The sequence below is a fragment of the Ochotona curzoniae genome, unplaced genomic scaffold (assembly GCF_017591425.1).
Source record: "Ochotona curzoniae isolate NIBS_2020 unplaced genomic scaffold, NIBS_Ocur_1.0 contig_4612, whole genome shotgun sequence".
In the NCBI taxonomy this organism is placed as follows: domain Eukaryota; kingdom Metazoa; phylum Chordata; class Mammalia; order Lagomorpha; family Ochotonidae; genus Ochotona; species Ochotona curzoniae.
The window spans coordinates 8,972,654-8,996,128 of NW_024466343.1; the positions used below are offsets into that span (position 1 = coordinate 8,972,654).

The following is a 23,475-nucleotide window of genomic DNA, read 5'->3' on the forward strand; positions in this document are numbered from 1 at the left end:
CAACATATAATGATATTGTGTTATTTCACCAAAAGTCTAGTAAGATTTGTATTTGCTGTAGTACTTCACCATGCTATTCATATACACAATTGAAATAAGAAATGCATGACATCAGAGTGATAGCTCGCATAGTGATACACATTGTTTTAAGCATCTCTATTGCAAGGTAGGTTGCTGTGCTGTGTAGCTTTGGGGGATTTCTCTGTGAAGGTGAAAAAAATTAATGTTGGCTGAAAGTAAAAATGCTTTCTATAACAGAAGATGTTTTGAGACAGAATACAGCCCTTCAAAGTCACACATTTTTCCTTTCCTCAAATTTACTGGGGTAAGACAAAGCCAGTAGCTATGAGTACATATGGTTTGTCTTATGGGTGTCTGGAAGCCACGGCTGCTGTCTGCCAAGGTGCACGTTAGCAGGTAGCTGGACTTGGGAATGGAGCATTCTAAAATAGGATACTGGCATCTCAAGCAGCATCCCATCCCTTGTCCCATGTCTGCTGCAGTCATAAATTTCCTATCAAATGTTTGAGAAAACTCTAAGATATTTACCAGGAATACCACTAAGGGAACTTCTCTATTGCCCTTGGATCAAGCTAAGTGTTAGTTTTTGTACACAATTAAGTTCTTATGCACAGTTAATTCCCGAAGTCAAGTCCTCTTTTCACGATAAGTTTTCCACCATAAACCAAAATGCCAGACGCAACACTATTTCTAGGAGGTTCTTCATTCCAACAAAATAGGAACAGGAAGGTGGGAGAGCAAAGGAAAAGAGGAAAAGGCACACATGGAGGCTCATTTTATACACCTCAGGAGAACCTGGAAGGTGGGGGTGGGGACATGGGTAATTGGTTGGGAGGGGCTGTCGCAGGGCCCCAGGGGATTAGTGAGTGAGAGTCACAGAGCCTCAGGTGATTAGTAGGCAGGCAGAGAATAGAGGGAGAGGCCATGCGCGTTTGGTGTGTGGGGTTCTCTGGTAAGATGCCATAAGGTTACATCCTATTGCTGGACAACCAGATCTGTGTCCATTTGCAAGCCTTGGGAAAGGGGAAGCAGATACCTAAAATGGCACAGAATCCAAAATGGCAGAGGTCTCTAAGACTGATGTTCAAGTCACTCCTCACACTAGGTGTCCCCAAAGATGCCTTCCAAATCTCCTACACTAGCATTCCCAATAAAGATTCCACAACAGGTATTATTTTACCATTGTTCTATGTGACAATCAACTTGCTACCAGTATAACTTTGAACTTAAAAATGACTTTGGATGCTTTTGTGGGAAGATATGAGGGTATTAGCCTCCTTTAATTGTAATGAACGTTTTGTTTTTTCTTGAACATTGTCTTTTACATTGTAATATATATGGAGCTTTTAAATAATTCATGTTCTTTTTCATTGCAAAACCAAAAAGTCAATTTACAAAGTTAGTAAAATTTTTATGAAAGCTGGAGACTATAATAACTGATTTTTTAAACAATGAAGCCAGCAACACTACCTCCTTATGTACCTGTTTTCAATAAAAACCAATTTAAAAATTTACATTTTCTAGTAGGTATTATTTCCATGAACAAAACTTTTGCATGCATCACCCTGTGTCAGGGTGGATACCTGTCACTCAAATCAATGTCATGCCACAAGCTACCCTGATAAAATCAGGAAGGAAAATAGAGTTAGTTAGAAAGATTTACAGAATTATGTCTGCATGAGTGGCAGATGTTTGTACTATAACCATGTTATCTGCACTCTATTTTTATTATGGAACAATTGCTTCTAATAACTTTTATGCTCATGATCAATGTGTCATAAATTCCCCTGCAATTCAAAATTGACCTAAAAAAATCTGAAGAATTGCCCTTCAATTTTTTTCTCTCAATATATTCAATAATAATAAAAAAAAGCCACTTACTTGAGCATGTATTGAATTGTGCAGTCTGACAATATGTGGAATCTCAGCTGTGTGGCCCAAGTCTTCCTGGTTCATGAGAGATCTGACATTATGCCCAAGATGGTTATCAATCATCAGCTACGCAGTACTTTGTGCTGTATGTGAGCAGTGTGATTAATAACAGCAATTCCAGCATGATGGGAAAGCTATGATGGTTATTGACTAAGTGAGCTCGGGACTCTCCCTTTTCATGTCATTTCTCCCCAATTTGTGCTTCTTTCAGTTATTGATACAGTCTATTACTGTTCTTGTGATATCTTCCATATTGTATGAATTCAACAACAAATGTTAGGCGAGGAAAGGAACATTCATTTATGCTGACAAAAAAAAAAACACAGTATGCTCTTATGGTCTTTTATTTCATTAGTCAAAAAGTGAAGAAAGCTGTTATTTTATGTTTGAAAGTAATTCCATTTACATATATAAACAGTTTTTTAACAACATTATACTTAAGCCTCTACCTGTTACGTTGGCAATAGGTTAATCTTTTATCCATCTGAACATAATATGGATGCTATAATAATAATCCCTGAATTTCAGCTATCAGAAAACAAGAAAAAACGTATTATTTAGGAAAATTTACATTCATCAACTGTTACTTAATTTTTATTTTAAAAGTATATCGTCTTCAAGCAAAGTGTGCATACCTATCCACATATCACATTACTACAAACAGAGATGATTTAAATGTCTGTCTCTGTTTAGTCTGAAACGGCTGTTAATCAGCACAAATAGCCTAATCAGTAAGTGCATGGGCAGATGTTCTTGCAGGGAAAAGAGAGCAACCTCTTGTCTCACAGGAAAGAATTTTCATGTGGACAGTAGCAACATGTGAAGGTGTGAGGGGTCAGACTGGACAATAGGACAGTAGGGTCTCTAGTCCCGGGTGAAACTACCCTGTAAAATGTGAAATCATGTAAACTCTCCCCTTTCCTACCTCTCCTTGAGGGAGAACACAGAGAAAGAATCAACATACCAATTCCCAATTCTTAGGAGTTTTCAACTTATCAGAATGCGGGGAGGAAGTCACCAGTTCCACCTTTATGATATCTATTCTGACCTGAGCAAAATGCCAGACATTGCTGAGTGCGTCTTTCCTGTCCTTCTGGTGGCTCATGTGAACAGCCTCTGTGGAGACAGTGCATAAATGACACCGTTTCCACCATTTCCTCCAGCCGTCCTTCCCTATCCCTATGGCAGGAGCTCTCGCTCTTTTTCTTAAATTTCCTCAGGTCTTGCCTCCCTTGGTGTCCCCTCCTGTCACCACCACAGCAGGAGCCCTCTTTCTCCTTTTCCCAAAATAATTAGAAATTTGCAAACTGGAGTTGTTGGCATGAAAATTCTTTTCCTTGAGACCGGAAATAAGGTTGTTGCTGTGTTTCACATCAAATTCCCCACAACAAAGGGGGATTTATTTAAGAGAAAGGTTTCCTGTCACAATAACAAGTGGAGGTTCCAAGAAAATGGTCAAAATGTTGTTTTTTAAGCACAATTTTAGTGAGCAAATCAACAAGAAAGCATGGACAAAGCCCAAGAAAAAGACACAATTGTAACCCTGCCTAGCTTGTTCTTGATCAAATAGAACCATTCAAAGGTTCTGATTGGCAGCCCCCTCCTTCCACTCTTGTGATAGGCTGCAAAATGAGGCACTCTTTCCTTGCTTTTGTCATGATGAAAACTCCAAGAAATGGGAAGTGATTTATTGATTTTATCAAAGGCCTCAGAGGAAAAACCTTTTATTCCCCCGAGGGAACTGACTTTCTGACTTAAGCAGAATTTCAGGAGATGAATTTTACATTCTGTTAGGAGCTCCACCTAACAATGTGAGGGGGCAGATGGGATAGCAGGCAATTAGGGTCTCTGGTCCTTGGCAAAGTTGCCTTTTAAAAAGTGTAAACATGCTTCTCCCCATTTCTTACCCTTCCAGGAGCACCTGTCCCACCTTTAGGAAGAACAAAAGGACAGAATCAACACATCAATTCCATCATAACAAAAGCAAGAAGACATTAGCCCCTGCTAATCCCATCTTTGGGGACCACCAAAGAGATGGTGCCTGAGTTCTCATTTTATCATCAGACCGGGAGGAATAGCCACCTGTCCCACCCTTTAGATGTCCTTTAGCTCCGGACAAAGTGATAGACTTATGCTGCCCATTGCAAATCAGTTTTTTTTTTCTCTTTCTTTCTTCCATTCTGGTGAGTCATGTGAACACTCTCCTCCTTTCTTTCCTCCCTCGGAGACCCCTCCTGTCACTATGGTAGGACATCTCTCTTTTTCTCCCTTTTCTAAAATCGAAATTTGTAGACTAGAGTTATCAGTATGAAAATTCTTCTTTCCTGTGAGACAATAAAAAAGCTTGTTGCTGTGTTTTACATCAAATTCCCCACAAAAATCCCAAATTGCTATTCTTTATGGTAAAACAAGGAGCTGGGAAGTATGTGGCCTTGAAAGGGTAAAATGGAAGAGAAGCAAGATATTATATTTAATAACTGCTTATCTATATAGTATCAATGACTGAATTAAGCATTTAGTGATTCAATTTGTCATCTTTCGGAAGAGTTTTTAGAAAATCAAATATATTAAATCATTATTTCTAGAGCAATTGCTGTCCCATAAAAAGAGGTGTTCAATTGTTACTAAATATCATTATTAATTATCCTAGTGAATGTGTCACTGGTACAGAAAATTGGTCAGATGTATCATTATCAAATATTGGGTCTCTAGATGTAGAACTGGATGAGTTAACAAGAGGAAGAGAAATGGAATGGAATTTCAGACTAGGGTCAGAGCAGTACTTGGAGTACTTAGCTAATGAAACCAAGAATGAACTGCTAATGAGATCATAGAAAACAGTGATATTCAGCGAATACAGTGAAGGAAGTAGTGCAAAAGCAAAAGCATATTCAGCTGTTACTAATGTGAACTCAGGCTTGTTAGGTCTTTTCTCCATAACTAAGCTCTCTTCAGGATAAGTTTGCTACAGCAAGCAGAAACACCAGCTGCAGCGAGACACCTAGGAGGTCCTTTATTCCAGCATAGTAGGGGCGGGGTACTGGAGAGGAGGCTGACGGAGGGGAGGAGAGGGGATGAAAGGAAGGAATTGAGGGAACACTTGGGGAAGCATGCTTGGGGCCCAGGAAGGACTGGTCGATGGGGGCTGTGAGTGGGCCCCAATGGATTGGAAAGCTACAAGGGATTGGGAAGTGGGCAGGGATTAGGGAAAAGAATCGCCAGGGATTGGTGCGTGGGGTTGTCTGGTACAGTGTCATGAGGTTATAGTGGATTGGTGGGCAACCAGATTGGCGTGAAGTTTGTGAACCATAGGAAAGAGAAGCAGGTAAAAATGTGGAGATGGGTTCAAAATGGTAGGGTATCATCAATTCCTGGAACTATATTCAAGTGATTCCTCGGAGAGATGCCAATATACAATTAGGTACCCTTCTTCAAAGCTTCGTAGTGTGATTAAGTGAAATAAAAAAGAGGGGCAATGAATAGAGACAACAAATTCATGGCATTTTTTCACTATACGGAGGGTGAGTAATGTGATTATGGTTAAAAGAGGACATGAGAGTGTAAAAACTTGATTTTTGAAGGTAGATATGTTACAGTGTGTTTACTCACTAACATACATTTCTTCAATAGATCTAAAGACTGATGATGAAATAAATCAGCAATTTAGATGTAGGAGCAAAATCCTTGTAAACTTGAAATGACTGCAGTTTTAATAGTCTGATGTACTACCTAGTACTGTGTTTATTTTCTTATCAGACCCCAAATAAATTTCATTGAAAGTGGATTTTATTTTTGGAACAATCAGCCCGCTGGAATAATGCTAGATGACAGACATGTAACAGACACTAATGATACATAATAGACAGGTGTTCAGGGAAAATGAACAAATAAAATAATAAAATAATGAGGTAGCGTTGTTTGCCTTACAAACACAAGAAATTCTTTCACTGCAAAAAGGAGAGAAAGAAGGTCTATTGGAAAAGACAGATTACTTCTATTCAACATATAAAGTCAACTATATAAAAATGTATTTCAAGGGGAAAATATAAAATTTAGGAAAATTTACAGACAGTAATACAATTTCTGAGAGATAAAAAAACAGAAAATTGTATCTCTTAAGTGACTTGAGATTTGATTTAGGGTTTCCAACATCTAATATGAACTCTAGAAAGAGAAAGATATGGGAGAAAATAATCAATTACATGAATTAAGAGGATCAATGTGAAACATTGTTATTAATTTTTTATAATCATAGGAATTAAGGAAAAATCTTCAAGCTTGCAGTGAAAGAAAATTATAACACTGCTTATACAGTCTATATACCAAGTCATGAGATTATCATCATAGATATTGAAGCTAGAAGACAAAATGCATTGCTTTGGGGAAATCTAAGTTGAAATTAGAATTCTCTGTCAAAAATCATCAATTGCATGAATTGTGAATATGCAGTTTATTTCTTATCAGCAAGACTATATTTTCAAAGAGAAATCCCACTAAGGACAACGGACCGTAACTACATATCAGCCCTTCTGACTCCTTGTAACAGGATGAACTGATAACCATAGCACTAACTGCCAACCAAGCCCAGCAATTGTTAGCAACACTTACCAATAATACAGAAAAGTAAAAATAATAAGCCCTATGGATTAGCAGTGCACCATTTATATATATTTAAAATAGCATAAACATTACATAACTATGTAATCTAAACCTTACATTAGATCAACAGATGGTGGTGAGAGGGAGAGCCAGGATGGGAGGATGAGGAAAGGCGGAATCCATCTTCATCTATCACAATACCATAGAATTTTGTTTTTTGGGTGTAGACCAAGAGGTTGATAGAATGGAGCCAGAATTACTTTTTTACATGGAACTTCAACATATTTTTCCCATAAACATAACCTTAGTATGAAGCCACATATTTATTTCAGCCCATGCATAGACAGATGTGGCTTACTGTGTGTTGATGAAAACTGGAGACAACTTATTTATATTTTCCAAGTAGAAATACTTGGACTTATTTAAAATTTATACTCTATTAGAAATGTAGAACATAGAATCTGTGAACATAAAATCATATCAAAGTTTACTTCTAGAAAACATATGTGAACACACACGTGGGAACACATAAGACACACATCATGCTCAGTTACACTCCAGGCAAGATTTAACTGCTGATGCTTAAATCCAGGTATCCGACAAGTTAATTATCAGTCGGCAGCTGTGAAAGAGTGGAGAATTATAGGTAATTTTGATGGTTATTTTAAGTTTCAGATGCTTATATCTTCTGTATTTATAGTAAAAAGGGGGAGTAGTGATTAAATTTAGTGACTTTTTAAAATTGAAGTAAAATTCACAGCTCTTAAATAAAATTGGGTGAATTTTGATACGCACGCTAATGTACTCAGTATATGAATCTTTAAGATATGCAGAATTTTTAACATTATGAAAAGTTTTCTCAGGCCCTATTCTAGCCAATTCTCATTTTTCCAAAGGCACAGAGTGCTAGAAGGGGAAGAGTGGGCAAGAATAGAATTTGTACATCCTCTTTTATATCTAATTCTTGCATGCAAACAATGGATGTCAAATTCACCCATAGTATTGTACCAGAGACCAGCTCCAGCTGACTCCAGAGTTTGCAAAGGATGTGTGGGTCGGCAAGAAGACAAGAAGAAGAAGCAGAGGCATGGACCACTATGCCACAATGCTCATAATGCACAACTCAGAAAAGTTGCCTTCTTTATTTATACACACATCATCACAAGCTTTTGCACAACAGCCAATTGCTTCCATTTTACTTCATTATAAAAGAATGATTACAAAATCAATCGTAAAAAAAAATTATTAGTATTTTACTTCAGAGAAAATATTTTCAGCAAGCTATTATTCGGTCAAACCTGCAGTGACCTGGCTGAAGCCAGGGAACTCCATGGTCAGCAGTACATGTGGTTGCATAGTGACAAGTGGTTTACTGATATCCAAAATCAATTTTCACTAAAAGTAAACTAATATTACTTAAAATATTGAGAGTACAGAATTAAAAGAAAAAATAAATGAAAGGAATTTATAAAAGCATATATCATAGATTCTTCATTAAATTTTATAATCAATCATGCATTAATTACCAGTACCTTCACCTTGTAATGATTCAATTGCTTTTTGTTCTTTTGTTAAAGGGCAGTGAAAGGGAACAGGGCTACTCAGCCATGCTATGGAGGGCCTTTATAAGAAAGTTCTTTTTATCTTTATAAACTGTTTTTGTTCCCTAAATGTGAGTGCCAATATAAGGTAGAAGTTTTAAGCATTTTTTTTTGATTGTTACGAATATAATTTTAGTAACTTTTGGTTGTGTAACTTATTTTAAAATGTATGGTTTTATGGATTTTAGGGTTTTTTTTTTTATTATGACATTGTGCCATCAATCATCATGGTGGTGTCATCATGCCTTTTTCATTTGATTTTTTAAAATTTTGATAGACTAAAGATTTATTTTACTTATATTGAACAGTCAGATTTAGAGAGGAGAGACAAAAAGGAATCTTCCATACGTTGGTTCACTCCCCAAGTGGCCTCAGAGCTGAGTTGATCCAAAGCCAGGAGCCAGGAGCCAGGAGCTTCTGAGTCTCCCAGGTTAGTGCAGGGTCCCAAGGCTTGGAGCCATCCTCTACTGCTTTCCCAGGCCAAAGGCGCAGAATGCATGGGATGTGGAGCAGCTGGGATATGGTGCCCATATGGATGCTGGCACATGCAAGGCAAGGCTTTTAGCCACTAAGCTACCTCTCCAGGCCCTTGATAGATTCTCCATTGTATTTGCCTGTCTCTTTGCAATCTTGTGAAATGTGTTCTTTAATCAATTGTCTGTATTGTCTATTGATTTATTCATTTTTAGCACTTTCTTTTATGTATAAATTCTGTGATGATATATGTAGTATATGAATATTGTATCCTCATGTTTAGCTTGTTTACTTATTTTTCATAATTGTATCTTTTGCTGAGCTCAAAAAAAAAAAAAAGAAAGAAAGAAACAGGGCCCAGAGCAGCGGCCTAGTGGCTAAAGTCCTTGCCTTGAACACGTTGGGATACCATATGGGTGCCAGTTCTAATCCCAGCAGCCCTATGCTTATGGATGGCCTGGGAAAGTGGTTGAGGATGGCCGAAAGCCTTGGAACCCTACACCCGCGTGGCAGACCCGGAAAGAAGTTCCTGGTTCCTGGCTTTGGTTTTGCGCAGTTCCAGCTGTTGTTGTCACTTGGGGAATGAATCGTTGAGTGGAAGATCCTCCACTCTCTTTCTCCTCCTCTCTGTACATCTGACTTTGCAATAACAATAAATAAAAATATCTTTTTTTTTAAAGCAATGAAACAATTTTATTATTATTTTTATTCATGTTTATTGTTTTTGGCAGATGAATTAAAATTTCCTGATCACCATTTGCTAAGATACACGCTTTTATTTTTTTTACAAAAGAAGCTTTAATGTTTTGCAAGTTTTTTTTTTTTCAGTCTTGCAAAGGATTTTTATTTAATAAGGGCTGCGTTAGCAAGGGTTCCAACCCAGGAGAACTCAGACCCCCCCCAGGCAGTTCCATTTGCAGCTGCCTGGCTCTTGGCAGAGCCAACAGGCAGAGCCTGCCGGAGTATAACAGCCGCCGTTTCCCTCATTGGCAGCTCTTTGCTGGATTCCTGGCTTTCCACACCACCAGTTGGTGCTATCCGGGGGTGCACTGGCCTTGTCAGATCTCTTTGAGAGAAAATCACTTTGCAAAGTCACGCTAATTGTAATGTACATTACTTACCTTCTTTAAAAGTAAAGTAAAAACACACACAACATGAAAAAAATTATGACCATTGTGCTGCTTCACTGTATGTGTGTGTTGTATAATCAGAAAAGCATATTCACCCCTCACAGTTATTGCATCTATTGTAGTGATGGAGAATGGTGGGCTTCCGTCACTTGGTGTGGCTCTGCCACGACAGCCACAGATGGGCCTTAAAATTTGTTATACTTACAGCAGCTAATTTGAAAGTTAATAATTTTGTATGGCTCGTGAATGAAGCTGCCACACATAGAAAACAGCCTTTGGCAGTAAAAAGTTTCCCCACCCATGCAAATTCAAAATTCTATCTCACAGTTATTTTTTTCCTTTGCGTACAGAGATATGCAATAACTTAACATTGTTTGTGGTTACCGTACCATAGAATACGTTATAAAATGTATTACTCCTATCTAGCTATAACTTAATATATAATAATCCATTTTTGAGTGGATTCCATTTTTTAAATTTAGAATAATATGAAACAGAAATCATAATGTTTTTTATTGTTAAGACTTCCAACACATACTACAGGCATTATCACATGGGTAACAGGGAATAGAATGATTGGAAATAAGTGACTGAAGATTCTTGTGAGTCATCCTGTGAGCAGATTATGAAAGCTGATGTAAGTTGGTCCCTACTTCTGCTGCACTGCTCCTCTCTCCTTTCAGTGAGATGTTAAAACAGCTATGCATATCATAGACATAGATATTCATGTTTCTGTCTTTCATTAACTCATAGAGACAGTGATTCCAGAGCCAGAGAGCAAGCATAATTGATAACTCACCGAATGTAATTTTCTTACTTGAAATCCACAAAATTGAAATGACTGTCTCTGTAGACTGAAAGTAGTCTTGCTGTCAGGCCTTCCATGCAAAACTATATAAAAGTTGATATTTTGAGGGGTAAACATGAATGCCTCTTTTATGAAGAAATAGACAACAAATTAGAACAGATGAGCATGCTATTGAAATTCTCCTTAGAATTTTTAGACCATCACAGCAATGAATTAAATCTTAAATCAGATTTTCACATGACTCTCAAACTGATTTATACACGGCATACTCTATGTTAATGTCTGACTATAAGATTTTCATGATGAATGATTTTTGGCCAGGGAATAGAATCCTGTGATTCTGAAATGGTTGACTCACTATGAAATGAGAACAAATCAAAAACTATTTGGAAAAGGAAGTGAAATATCTTATCTGTTCTCTGAGATACAAAGAATCAAACAATATTTATTACACCAGGAAACATCTTTCCTTCTGTCTATAGCTGATAATAGTCTGTCAAGGATTTCTTTTCATACTTTCAATAAAGAGGACACTTTCCACAGTAGAAATAGAAGATCAGATATTTCTTGGAGTGTGCTCTTGGTAAAATAAACAGGCAGTCATAGGGAGTGAAGAGTAATCACTGGGAAGAAAATGGACGGTTTCAAAGAGCCGTTGGATGAGTTTCTTGTAGGACACTAAATATTTCACTGAAAGAGTGAGTTCTCTTAAGGAGTGATTAGTAATTACTCTTATCTCTGTGTCCCCTTTGAAATGCCTGGTTCAGAGAAAACAAGCTTGTGTTTCCTTAAATACCGATGAAGATTTACTTTATTATTATTAATGCTAACGTTTGATCATTTGCTATGTGATAACACTCTGAAATTTACCTTTATTTCATGCTATTCTGATATTTTGTCTACAAATATAGAAATGGCAAGTATTTGTTTTCATTCTTCCTTATTACTTTTAAATTCTGCTGTGTTTAATATTTCCCTGAAAAATGTTCACAAGAAAATGATGGGAAAACAGTACAACAGAAGGATGGCTTCTTGAGTTTTTGTTTATTTGTATAATATCTTTGTATTTGAAGTTGACAAACGAAAGGTGCCTCGGGCTTTTTTGTTGTTGTTGTTTCTGTAAAGTTCTGTAATGTGTAAAACAAAACTCATTATTTTTGCTCATTAAACCTTTGCTTCTGTTTTCTGCAACCGGGAGTCAGGGCACTGCGGTGAGGGAACTTCTCTACAGGTGTCGGTTGGACTGCCATGACTGGTGAGCATTGGTCATGTCAGCAACGTGTTGCCACTTCCACTATGTCATTTTTCATTTGTTGTGTTCTAGGAACTCTTAGTATGAAAATATAAGCAATAGAAAGTATTTCTCCAGTTATAATGTTTAAATTAAAAAAATAAATACCTTGACTTGGATGTCTGCTTTGTCTTAAATGTTTTCTCTACATTGTCTTTATATTGCAGCCTATGTGAAAATTGAGTAAGTTGTAAAGTAGATACCATGTCTTCATTGATGCAGGCATGAAACCGTTAACACTGGCATCTTTGACGGCACAAGCTGGTGATGACGTCCTGAAGCTGGTACTTTGAACTGCCTGAACTTTTTTCTTCTCCTTCTGGGAAACGGGCATGACACAGAGAGAGCGGGAAACTTTTTTTGATTTTGCTGCTTTTTGGGTCATATCAGCCAAACCATTTCATTTAAAAATGGCAAAAAATAATACTTACAGCCTAGGAAAAAAAATGTCAAGTTTATTACCAGCATAGTACATTTTGTTATTGATTTATAAACCCCTCAAAAAGTATAGAATTGCTGACACATTAATAACTGTAACATGATGAATTCTGTGTTATTCAGGAAAAAATACAGAAAAGGGACAATGAAAACGCCCAAGAAAACGAACATTTTACAATAACATTAGACATTCTGTCTTCATAAAAATTTGTATTATCTATACATATTTCATTAACAAATAATTATTGATTTTTATCTTAAAATGAAAATTTAATATAATTTCATTTTAATGCATAACCTCATAGCAGATACACAGGTGGTGTTTTGTTCAACTATTTGTTTATTTTTTGAGGAAAGACAGATCTACAGAGAGAAGGAGATACAGAAAGAAAGATCTCCAAATTGCTGATTTATTCCCCAAGTGACTGGAGCAGCCGGAGCCAAGCTGATCTGAAGACAGGAGCCAAAAGTCTTCTCCGGGTCTCCCATATGGGTGCAGGGTCCCCAGTGTTCGGACAGTTCTCCAGTGTTTTCCCAGGCCACAACAGGGAGCTGGAAGGGAAATGAAGTAGCCATAATGTGAGCTGGCGCCCATATGGGATCCAAGCACATGTAAGGTGAATATTTAGCCACTAGGCTATTGCATCAGTCCCAGGTGTTAATTTTGATGCCATAAAACATTTTTTTTTTTCTTTTGAAGATTGCTGTGTGTAAAGTTAACCATTAGAGGGCCCGGCGCGATGGCGCAGTGGTTAAAGGTCCTCACCTTGCACGCCCGGGATCCCATATGGACGCCGATTCTAATCCCAGCAGCTCCGCTTCCCTTCCAGCTCCCTGCCTGTGGCCTGGGAAAGCAGTGGAGGACGGCCCAAAGCTTTGGGAACCTGCACCCGCGTGGGAGACCCGGAAGAGGCTCCTGGCTTCGGATTGGCATAGCATTGGCCGTTGCGCTCACTTGGGGAGTGAATCATCGGACGGAAGATCTTCCTCTCTGTCTCTCCTCTCTGTATATCCGCCTTTCCAATAAAAAAAAATAATAATAATAGAAATAAATCTTTAAAAAAAATGTTAACCATTAGAACAGTCAAGAGATAACCAACAGAAAGGAAGAAGTATTGGCAAATTATGCACTGACAAAGGATTAAAATCCAGGATCTGTAAAAAGCTCATGAAACTCAATGACAACGAAACAAATAATCAGTTACAAAATAGCAAAGGACATGAGCAAGTATTTTTCAAAGGATGCAGTTCAAGTGGAGAATATACAAATATAAACAATACTCAGGATCTGTAGTCATTGGAGAAGTGTAAATAAAATCCACAATGAGGTTTCACCTCAACATTTAGGACGACTGTCATGCACAGATGAAAATATAAACAAAAAAAAACAATAAATGCTGGAGAGGATGTTGGGGAAAAGTTATCCTAATACCCTGTTAATGGGAATGAAAAGGAGTACAGTTAATATGCAGAACATCTTGAAAATTCTTCAGAGATTTCAAAATAGATCTACCATGTGACCCAGCCATGACACTTGTGGCAATTTACTGAAATGAAAGGAAATCATCACACCAGAACATTGTATCCCCATGTTTATTGCAGCTCAGTTCACAAAAACTAAGACATGAAATCAACTCAGAGACTTATGAATGAATGATTGCATAAAGAAAATATGGGATAAATACACTATGGTACAGCACTCACCCATGAACAAAGTATGAAATAGTGAAATCCTGTCTTTTGAAACAAAATGAATCCAACTGGAAACCATTATGCTTCGTGAGGTTACCCAGTTCCCAAAAGACAAATGTCGTATGTTTTGCCTGGTCGGTGGTAACTAATAGATTACAAGGATATAATTTATAAGAATGAGATTGACACTTTGAGATTTCATAATTCTTTATAGCCTGCGTCATTCTCTTGAGAGATTGATTTTTTTCCTACTTTATTTGTTGAGATCTTTACACAGTAGAGTATTAAGCCTGTGATTGTAAAGTGAAATGAAAATTCCAATCTTAAATTAAGGAAAAGAAAACAGCAGAAGGGGAGCATGAACTAGAGGGAGTATAGAGTGGGAAATATTGCTATGTCCCTAAATTGCAAAACACACAAAATTTATTGAGTTTATATAAATAAGTTTAAAAAGATTTTAGAAAGCTATGTAAGCTTTAGAAAAAGAACAATTTTTCAAAAACAATGAATAAACTGAGTAAGCTAAAAAATAAAATACAAACATAGAGATCATAAAATAGACACCGATAAAATAGGAGGAAAAATGCAAAGCTCTTCCAGTTGCTGACATAACGCACAGGAAGGCATTTGCTAAATCATCATATGTACATCTACAAAGCACTTTTTTTAAGGATTGTTCTAAGAATTTTGAACTTCATGAGTCACTTTAAGTTTGAAGATAGTATATCACTGAGGATTTCAATGAAGATACAATTCTTTAATGATGTATTTCCTAATCTTCTCCACTGTTCTGGATTGAAAGAATGTCTTTGCCTTTTTCATCCAACCTATCGGTGGTGAACTTCTATAACATTCCAAAGAGAGCTTTCCTTGATCCTTTAAAATTAAGAGACATGTGAGTTCTAGTATAACACCAAGCTTAAACATTTATGATAGAAATGGACTATGTTGCTTGCTAAGTTGATAAGGTTCTATTCTGACAGCAAGGACCTGCAAATCAGTGAGTAGCTGTTCGTAAAATGAGACACTCCAGTAGTGGGAAGCAGATTTAAACACCCGTAGGCTGAGGAATGAACCAAATAACTATTGCCATCATCTACTGGAATAAAGGGAACCGCTAGAGAGAAGAGTCAATAGTAACTTGCTCTGAATTTGTAAAACTGGTCTATTTTAATAGGGATTTACTTTTTTTCTTTTCCTGAGATGTCTTTTTGTAGGTTCATTCTTGGCAATTTCAATTAGCGAAAATGTAAATGATCAGTTTGGAGAACAGTCAGTGAACTTGAGGTCTTATGGGGCTTTGTCATCAGAGAGGTCTAAATACAAGTCCGGTTCTACCAATGATTAGAATAAGTAATCTCTGACAAATTAATTAACCTCTTGAAACTAGAGCTTTATCATCCATTTCATAAAGGGATAATAATGGTACCTAACTCTCAGGGTTAGAGTGAGGATTAAGTGTGATAATGAATGTAAAATATTTAATCCAGTGTCATGTAAGTAGTACATGCTCAGTAAATCTTAATTACATTATTATCTTTATCGTCCTTGTCGTGCAGAGGAAAACACTGGGACAATCAGCATGGCTGTGTGAAGGCAGGGCAAGTGGTGCTCACAATGCTTCCTTACCTACAGCAATGAGATGGAGATGGACTCATCACACTCAACGCAGCCTTGGACCCAACACTATTTAAAAAAAAAATAGCAACGTGCACATTAGTTAAAACTGCCAACTTTCCTAAACACTTTCTTGTAGGAAAAAACCAACAATGAAAAGTAGACCTCTACTGCTTCTTGGATTGTCAGCAATAAGTGGAAATCCCACAAAAATATCTCTGTCTCCACTGGGAGTATTTTGATAAACAACATCCCTTATTCATTTTCAGGACAATTTGTAACTTTGTAACTTTGTAAAATGACACGAGGGCTCTCCTGCTTTTTTCTCTATTATCTGACTCAGAGGCACATAAAGTTCACCTCTTCACTTAAACTCTATTCCTGCCCAAGCCACAAAGGGTGTCACCAGCAGGAAGGTCATAAATGTTGATTGCAATTAAATAAACTAACTTTACTTTTAGGCATATGTGTGGTATTTATACAGGAAGCAACACTTTTCATCATATAAGAACTTAGACCAAAGCTTAACTTTCAAAAATAAAATACTCTGGAGAAGAAGGAATCCCCAGAGGAACTGCATCAAAGAACTGAAAATTCTGATATGGTTTTAACATCCTTTTTGTTCCACAACAGATTGGGAGGGCAGAGAAATTTTCCACCTTCTTAGAATATGTGAGCAAGATTTTAAGTATGATCTATTAAGATTGTAACCGGTGACTTCTAGATAACAGATTTTGAACTGTGTTAGACATCAGCAAAAACTATAGAGACTTACAGTGGGATCCAAGAGCAACCCTGACAGACTCTTAACAGGAGGGAATATGCACAGAGCAGAAGGGGAGCCCAGAGCAGAGCAGGAGGTTAAGAGGAGGACTGTATCCTAGATCCAATGAGCCTCCTGGAGGCTGCCCAAATGCTTTTGTCACAGAAGCATTGGACACTTTGTCAAAGATTGTCAGTACGTGCACCGAGGACCATACCCTGAATACCACTGAGATCACAGGGAGTTTGAATGCCCTCATAGGCTGAGAACTCCAAGGTCAGTCATTTCCTATTAAATTTCCCACACGGGATTGAAGCAGCCCAGACCCTCCTCAGAGGGCCTGTATCAGATACAAGGTTTGTAAATTCCCTCTGGACTCTGGAGAGGAGCTTTCTCTAGTCCTTACTTAGTTCCATTTTGGCTCCCCATCCTTTCTTGCACTGGCCATCAGAGCCACTCAGGAGCCCCCAAATTAGCTCAGATAGACAGCGAGAGACTAATATAGAAAGTTTTGAATAGACAAGAAGAAGTCAGCTTGCCTACAATTGCTCAGCCTGTACCTGACTGGCCAGGCTCCTGACTTGGCTTTTCCTAGACCTCACCAAGTAGGATGTAGAGTTCAGTTATTCTTCACTTGCTAAATTATTGGGGATTTCTCTGCTCACCTGCCTAAGACTGTTCTACTCTTCAATTGTTAATGTATGTCTTGTTAGAGTTACATGGCTGTTTTGATTGCCTTAGAATGCACTAAGTTCTGTAAAATCTAGCTTGAATACTATAAACTGCTAGGCTTAAATAAAAAAATAAAAATTAAATTAAATTAAAAATATGCTCATTACTGGGAAGAACAGCTAATGCTCTAGACTGTGTATGCACAACTATAAGGTGTAGATGCATGGCTTTTAAATCCTGATCTGTAACTTCCTAAGAATTCATATTCTTTTCATGTATAAATACTTAACTTAGCAAGTCCGATTTCCTTTATCATAATCCCTGACTCATTTTCTCTAAGTATGTGGTGTGGGGACCGCTGTTTGCAGCCTTATCTCACCCTCCTGCTGGTCTGTCCACCTGCATAGAATTTCTACCCAGGTCTTATCTAAAACATATCATTTTCCCTCTGGAGAATAGCTGGTTAACATATTTACAAATTCCAAATGAATTAGATATATTTTGAGGGCTTTGAAATTTTATATTTTGCAAACTATTCTTAGTTGCAGCTGGAAAACTTCACTTTTCAAAGTCAAATTTGAACAGGACCACTTTCCAATATGAAGCCAAACAAGGCGATTTTTCCCTGAGCACATTTTGTGAATATTTCACCTCCTCTAATCATGGAATTCAAACATGTCAGTACCAGACACAAATTATTATATACATTTTAGGATTCCTTTTCTTGACTAAAAACAGACATTCTTTTTCCATAAGAAGTATGCAACATTTCTGAAGTGCTGGGCTTTGTGGTTCCTCAGGCAACTCTCCATCTATCAGAGCTCCGAACTCAACTTCCTTCCTTGTTTTTCCTAGTAAATTGTATTAGCATAGATTACTTCCAGTGCACATTGTACGTATTTAATCAATGTCAGCAGTCTTTGCATTTCTCAGCTTATTCAGAAGTTTTTCTTAAAATATTTTCAATTGAGGCACATGAATATAGGTTGTGGTTGTAAAGAGCATCTCTAATGTAATGCGTGTCTGCTGGAAAACTCCAGCTTCTGGGGATAACTCTGAAGAACAGATGCTTGCCTTCCAAGATGAAAAACATGCATCTGCTTCCGAAATGTCAAAACAATAATAGTAAAGTTACAGCAGGCAAATGTGAAGGACTTAGTGGGTGCTTGCGAGCCGGATAGCTGGGTTTTATATGTAGACACCTGAGAATTGCATCACAAGATCACACTCCTGATTAAGAGAAAAACAATACCAAGAAACAGTCAGATAGGAAGAAATTACACTTTTATGGCATAGCAATTTAGTTGTTAGCTTGGCTATCAGAGATCTGTGATGTAAGCATGACTATCTCTTTAAATTTTCTACCAACGGGTTTCTTCCCGTTACTCTATATTAGTCTTACCTGGAATCATTTAGTCACAGCTTCCTATCATTCCATCGGTACATATTTTGGTTTCTGTTACCTGTGGATCAGCTTGTTTTCTTCCAAATGCCTGCATTTATGGAATGCAGTCAGGAACTGATTGGGTTCAGAATAAACTAAGTTGATTATTTCTTCCTGTGCAGTCAGTACACAAGCTTACAGGAAGGAACTAACACGCTTTTCCCCCTTAAAATAATGTTCTCCCTGTTATATAAAGAGAGAACAAATAAGAAGGTCAGAAGCAGGGTCAATATTTTCTATACAGACTGGTAGATATTTTAATGTAATTACATGTTAGCATTAATGTATTAATCCTTATATTTTTCTCTTGTCCATTCGAGAGATGTATCTCTAATTAAATTTTCCCTTTGGAAACACTAATGAAAAGAATACCATGTAGAACTCTAGCCATGGTCAGCATGTGTGGACAGTAGTGATAAGGCCGGGTAATTGCAGGATTAATAATTGGCTTTTTATTGAGGCTGAAAGCTATACACTGTATAGAAATGAATGGATTTACTGGAAATCACATCTATGAACTCTTCGTTTTGTGCTTTTTGCTTTGTGTTGTCTTTCTATTAATTCTTTTTCTGTGTGAGTGTGAGTGTGTGTGTGTGAATTTGGTTCCTCCAAGCAGGGTGCAATCAAGCTGTCGAGTTGCCTCCAGCTTATCTTTTTATTTATTTATTTTTCATATAGCCCACATAAGCAAGAAGTACAATTTGTGCAACAGCAGTAATTCTGTGATTATGAATACTATACTGAATTTTACTATTCAATTATAAAAATGGCTGAAATACTGTCATTTGGAGCAAAATGCATGGAACTGAGTGGCATTATGTTGCATGAAATAACTTGGACACTGAAAGATAAATCCTATATTTTGACTCTCAATTGTAAATGCTTACAAAATAGCAGTTTAGTATGAACTCAAAACAGGGATTACTAAGCACTGGGATGAATGGGAGGATACAGGGAATTCGAGTTAAAAATAAAAGGAGTTTGCATTTGGCATGGTAACCTAGTGGCTGAAGTCTTTGTGTTGCATGCGCCAGGATCCCATACAGGTGCCGGTTCTAATCCCAGTGGCCCCACTTTCCATCCAGCTCCCTGCTTGTGGCCTGGGAAAGCAGGTGAGGACGGCCCAAAACCTTGGGACCCTGCACTTGTGTGCAAGACCTGGAAGAGACTGTGAGAAAATGGCTACAAATCTGCTCAGCTCTGTCCATTGTGGCCACTTGGTGAGTGATCAATGGACAGATCTTTCTCTCTGTCTATCCTCCTCTCTGTATATTTGACTTCACAATAAATATAAATAAATCTTTAAAAAATATAAAAATATAAAGGGAGATTATTATGCTCATTATTTTCATAATTGCTTTATTTTGATGATTACATTGTTGATCAGAGTGGGAAGGACAGAGGTTTAAGGAAAAGTGGGTGAATTCATGGTTTTCAAATTTGTTATTTCTTCTTGTTTCTGAGGTAAAGAGAAAAAGACGGGGGCAAGCTATACCTGATTTTCCAAAGGTCCCAGTACTCAGGAATGGGGAACCACCACCTGATAGCAACCCAGGGTCCCCAAGTGGTGATTTGTTCGGTACCATAGAGAAGAAAGAAAGTAAAACAAATTGGAAAACTACCTCAGACAAGCAATCACAGCAAAATAATAATAATAATAATTTCAGTGGAGACAAGAGGTTGACTATGTCAGCCAATGGACATTGGGAGGGCTGTGTTTCAGAACTTCCCAAACCACTTGGGCAGAACTCCCCAGATCTGCCAGTGGATGCTATGAACTATAGTTCACTAATTTTTAACAATATACTGCTATAAGTTGTTAATAAAATGAGAAGCTGACTGTGGGTTGTGTGTGGCTTGACTTATTTAGTTTTTCAAAGGAAATCTATTTGACCTAAACATCAGTCATATCACATGATAGCAATATTGAAGTTTATGGGAAACAAACCAAATACAGGGCACTTGAGAGAAGGAGTTCTTGAATTGACATTGTTTGTTAAGAATTGGAAAATACATTCTTCAATTAAGTCAGTGTAAGATGAATTCAAGGCAGGTTCTTCTACAGGGGAATTAGGGATGCTGCTGTTTATTTCATTTTTGGCTCCATGGACCTGCAAAGATGTAAGGAACCATGAAATGTGCCTTGGTACTTCATTTCTGCTTTAAGTGACGGAGGCTTCTACATTTTGCTTAATGTCAGGCTGTTTCCTTGACTTTAGTATTTACTACTTGATTATTTGAGGGAAAATGGATAATGCAGTTAGGAAAACAGCAGATTCTCCAGAGACTCCTAAAGCTTACAAAGCACCTTCCACTCCTCCCCCCCGCCACCCTTCACCCGCCTCAAGAAAACAGACTAGAAAATGGTAATTTCTATGGAAGAAAACCTGATTACTGAAAGAGGTAAAAAATAGGCCATATCTTTCAGAATTAATTACCAGGTCTAACCAACTAAACCAATCTTTCACCTGTTTAGTTGTAGCCACTGACTATTCTTCTTTTTAGGGCAATTCAAGTCATAAACCTTTAGGACATATAATTCTCTGCTGGCTCTGCTTTTGTTAATATTTGTAGAGCCCTAAAACAATGAATGACTGCCTAGAGGACTTTAGGTATATTATTATTCTTATTTGGGGCAGCTTAATCATTTAATATTCTATTGCTATCTCCATATATTAATATTTATTAGCATTATCTAGTTAGAGCTTTATTTCATACTTGGGGGATACAGTTCCTAGCATCATTTACATAGTTAGTGCTCATGATTTCCAATGCACTTAGCAAAGGGGAAGATTAATTTCTGTAAGTAAAATGTAAACTTGGTACAGTTAAAAATGAGGTGCTGGGTTTCAAGGGCAAGCGAAGTACATGCAGTTCTTTCAAATCTCAGATTAACAAAGTGTGTTTTCATGCATTTCGTTGGGATTCTAGAACACTTTAAACATGCTTAGATCCTTAATTTACGAATAATTGAGGAGTTTATTTTGTTTCTATACTCTTTCTTCATGGTTTGCTCTGATGAAAGAAAATGGCCTTCAGAGATTATTTGTTATACATTTCGATAAAGAATGTAATTTATTCTGCGCTATATGTCCATCAACTATTGCTGTCTTCAATCTGTCAGTTCTTCAACAATCTTTTCTTTAATTTATATGCAGAGCTTGTAAAAAACATTATTGACTCTTTTATTATTCAGCATGTTAATTTAATATCTTTTGGAAAACCAATAAAGTCTAAGTGCTGAAGGAAAGATGAAACTGTTTATATTTCAGCAAGATTGAACTATATCAAACTTCAAATCTTTTTTCAGAAAAATGTGTTGATAAATTATTATTAAGAAGATGATCCATGGGGTGTGGTTAAAGGATATTTTCCCATCATAGTTTGCTTGTTACAGCAGGGAATGACTTGGAAAAAACATTGAGTTTTCAAGGGAGGGAATTAAAACGCAAAATGGACTTGTAGCAATATGGTTTCCTAAAAAGATCACATCCTACTCTATGTATTATCCTAGGTATGGTCATGAAATCTGTATTTGGAGCACATTTTTCTACTGGCATAATGCCTAGGTCTAGTGACAGGTACACAGCAAAAGTTCAGATGCATGCATGCACACACCAAGTCACATTTGTGCATAATGGTAGAGCTGATAGTGGGACTGATGTTTTGCATTGCTTTTCTGTACAAATTATAGAACAAGTACCATTTCTGAAATTACTGAAGGAAATTGAGACAGAGATCTTAAACTTAAGATACTGTACAGACTTCCAGCCATTGATCTTCAAGTGCAAATAGACACACCACCTAACTGAAACACGTACAACCAAATAAACATAAAAACAACCAAAACAAACAGAAACCAGGCGAAAAGGGTATGTGGATTCCTTAGCTGACTGTGGTTTTGGGTAGTGGTATTAAATATAGAGTGTCTATCATGCTGCTCCTTCCGCCTGGCTGAGGAAAAATTGTGTTTTCATATATTAAGCAATCTAATCACTAATCTCAATTACATATGGCTAAAGGGTTACAGAAATAGGTATTGGAGGCAGCAAAGGTATTCTAAATTAAGGGACTCTGCGGTTTAACATATATGAGCAACACTGTTTAAAAAAGTTAGGCATGAACACCAAAGTAGAATAATGGTACCCAGAGGGATTTGTCTGAATTTTAAATAAATCAAGTATATTTTGTGAAAAATAGAAAATACAGAATTTAGCAGGTGTATAGATGAAGAAATTTAAAGGAAGTATGAATTAGTTGTTTCTGAAGAATATTTTCTTGAGAGAGACAGTGGGTGGAGAAGTGCCAAGTATGATTCGATTCATCTGGTGAAGACAGGTGAAAATCATTAGAGAGGCATCTAATTCCAATTTTGTTGTTGTTATTCAATTTGATTTTAGAAGAGATTGAGATTATTGAAGATGTGCTTGCTTTAGCAGCACATATACTAAAATTGGAATGATAAAGAGATTGGCATGGCCACTGAGCAAGATTATTGTAGATATCTGAAGAAGCATTATCAAATAAAAATGCGAATTGTACCCCACATGCTACTTTTGCATGTATGTGTGTGTCTGTGTGAAATAAGCAGACTAACAAATTAGGAGACTGCAAGCTTTCTTAGATTTAAAATTTTAACACTGAAGATGACCCAGCCAGAAGAGTGTTGGAGATGGTGTTTATAATTTGAGAATCCTGAAGTTCAAGAACTTGAAAGTTCACTTCCACAGATGCTGCATTGGCCACGGCTAGGCCAGGCAGAATTCAAGACCCAGGATCTTCATCTTTGGCGGACTCAGGGGTTGGGTCCTCTCCAGCTGTTTTCCTAGGTGTGTTATCAGGGAGTTGGATCTTCAGTAGAGCAGCTTGGGACAAGAATTGGTACACACATGTGTTGTCAGCATCACAGGTGTTTGCTTCACCAGACATGCCACAGTGACCCCAATACATTAAAATTTGATTCGGAAAATGGGGGAAAAGCAATAGATGAGAT

At 37.2% G+C, this 23,475-nt stretch overlaps 1 non-coding gene across 1 annotated transcript; it reads left to right on the plus strand.

Moving 5' to 3' along the window:
- Positions 1–22,905: 22,905 nt before the first annotated feature.
- On the plus strand, positions 22,906–23,010 carry LOC121161104. The gene has a single exon (XR_005884623.1). It is a non-coding gene; the product is annotated as a U6 spliceosomal RNA (small nuclear RNA).
- Positions 23,011–23,475: the final 465 nt, after the last annotated feature.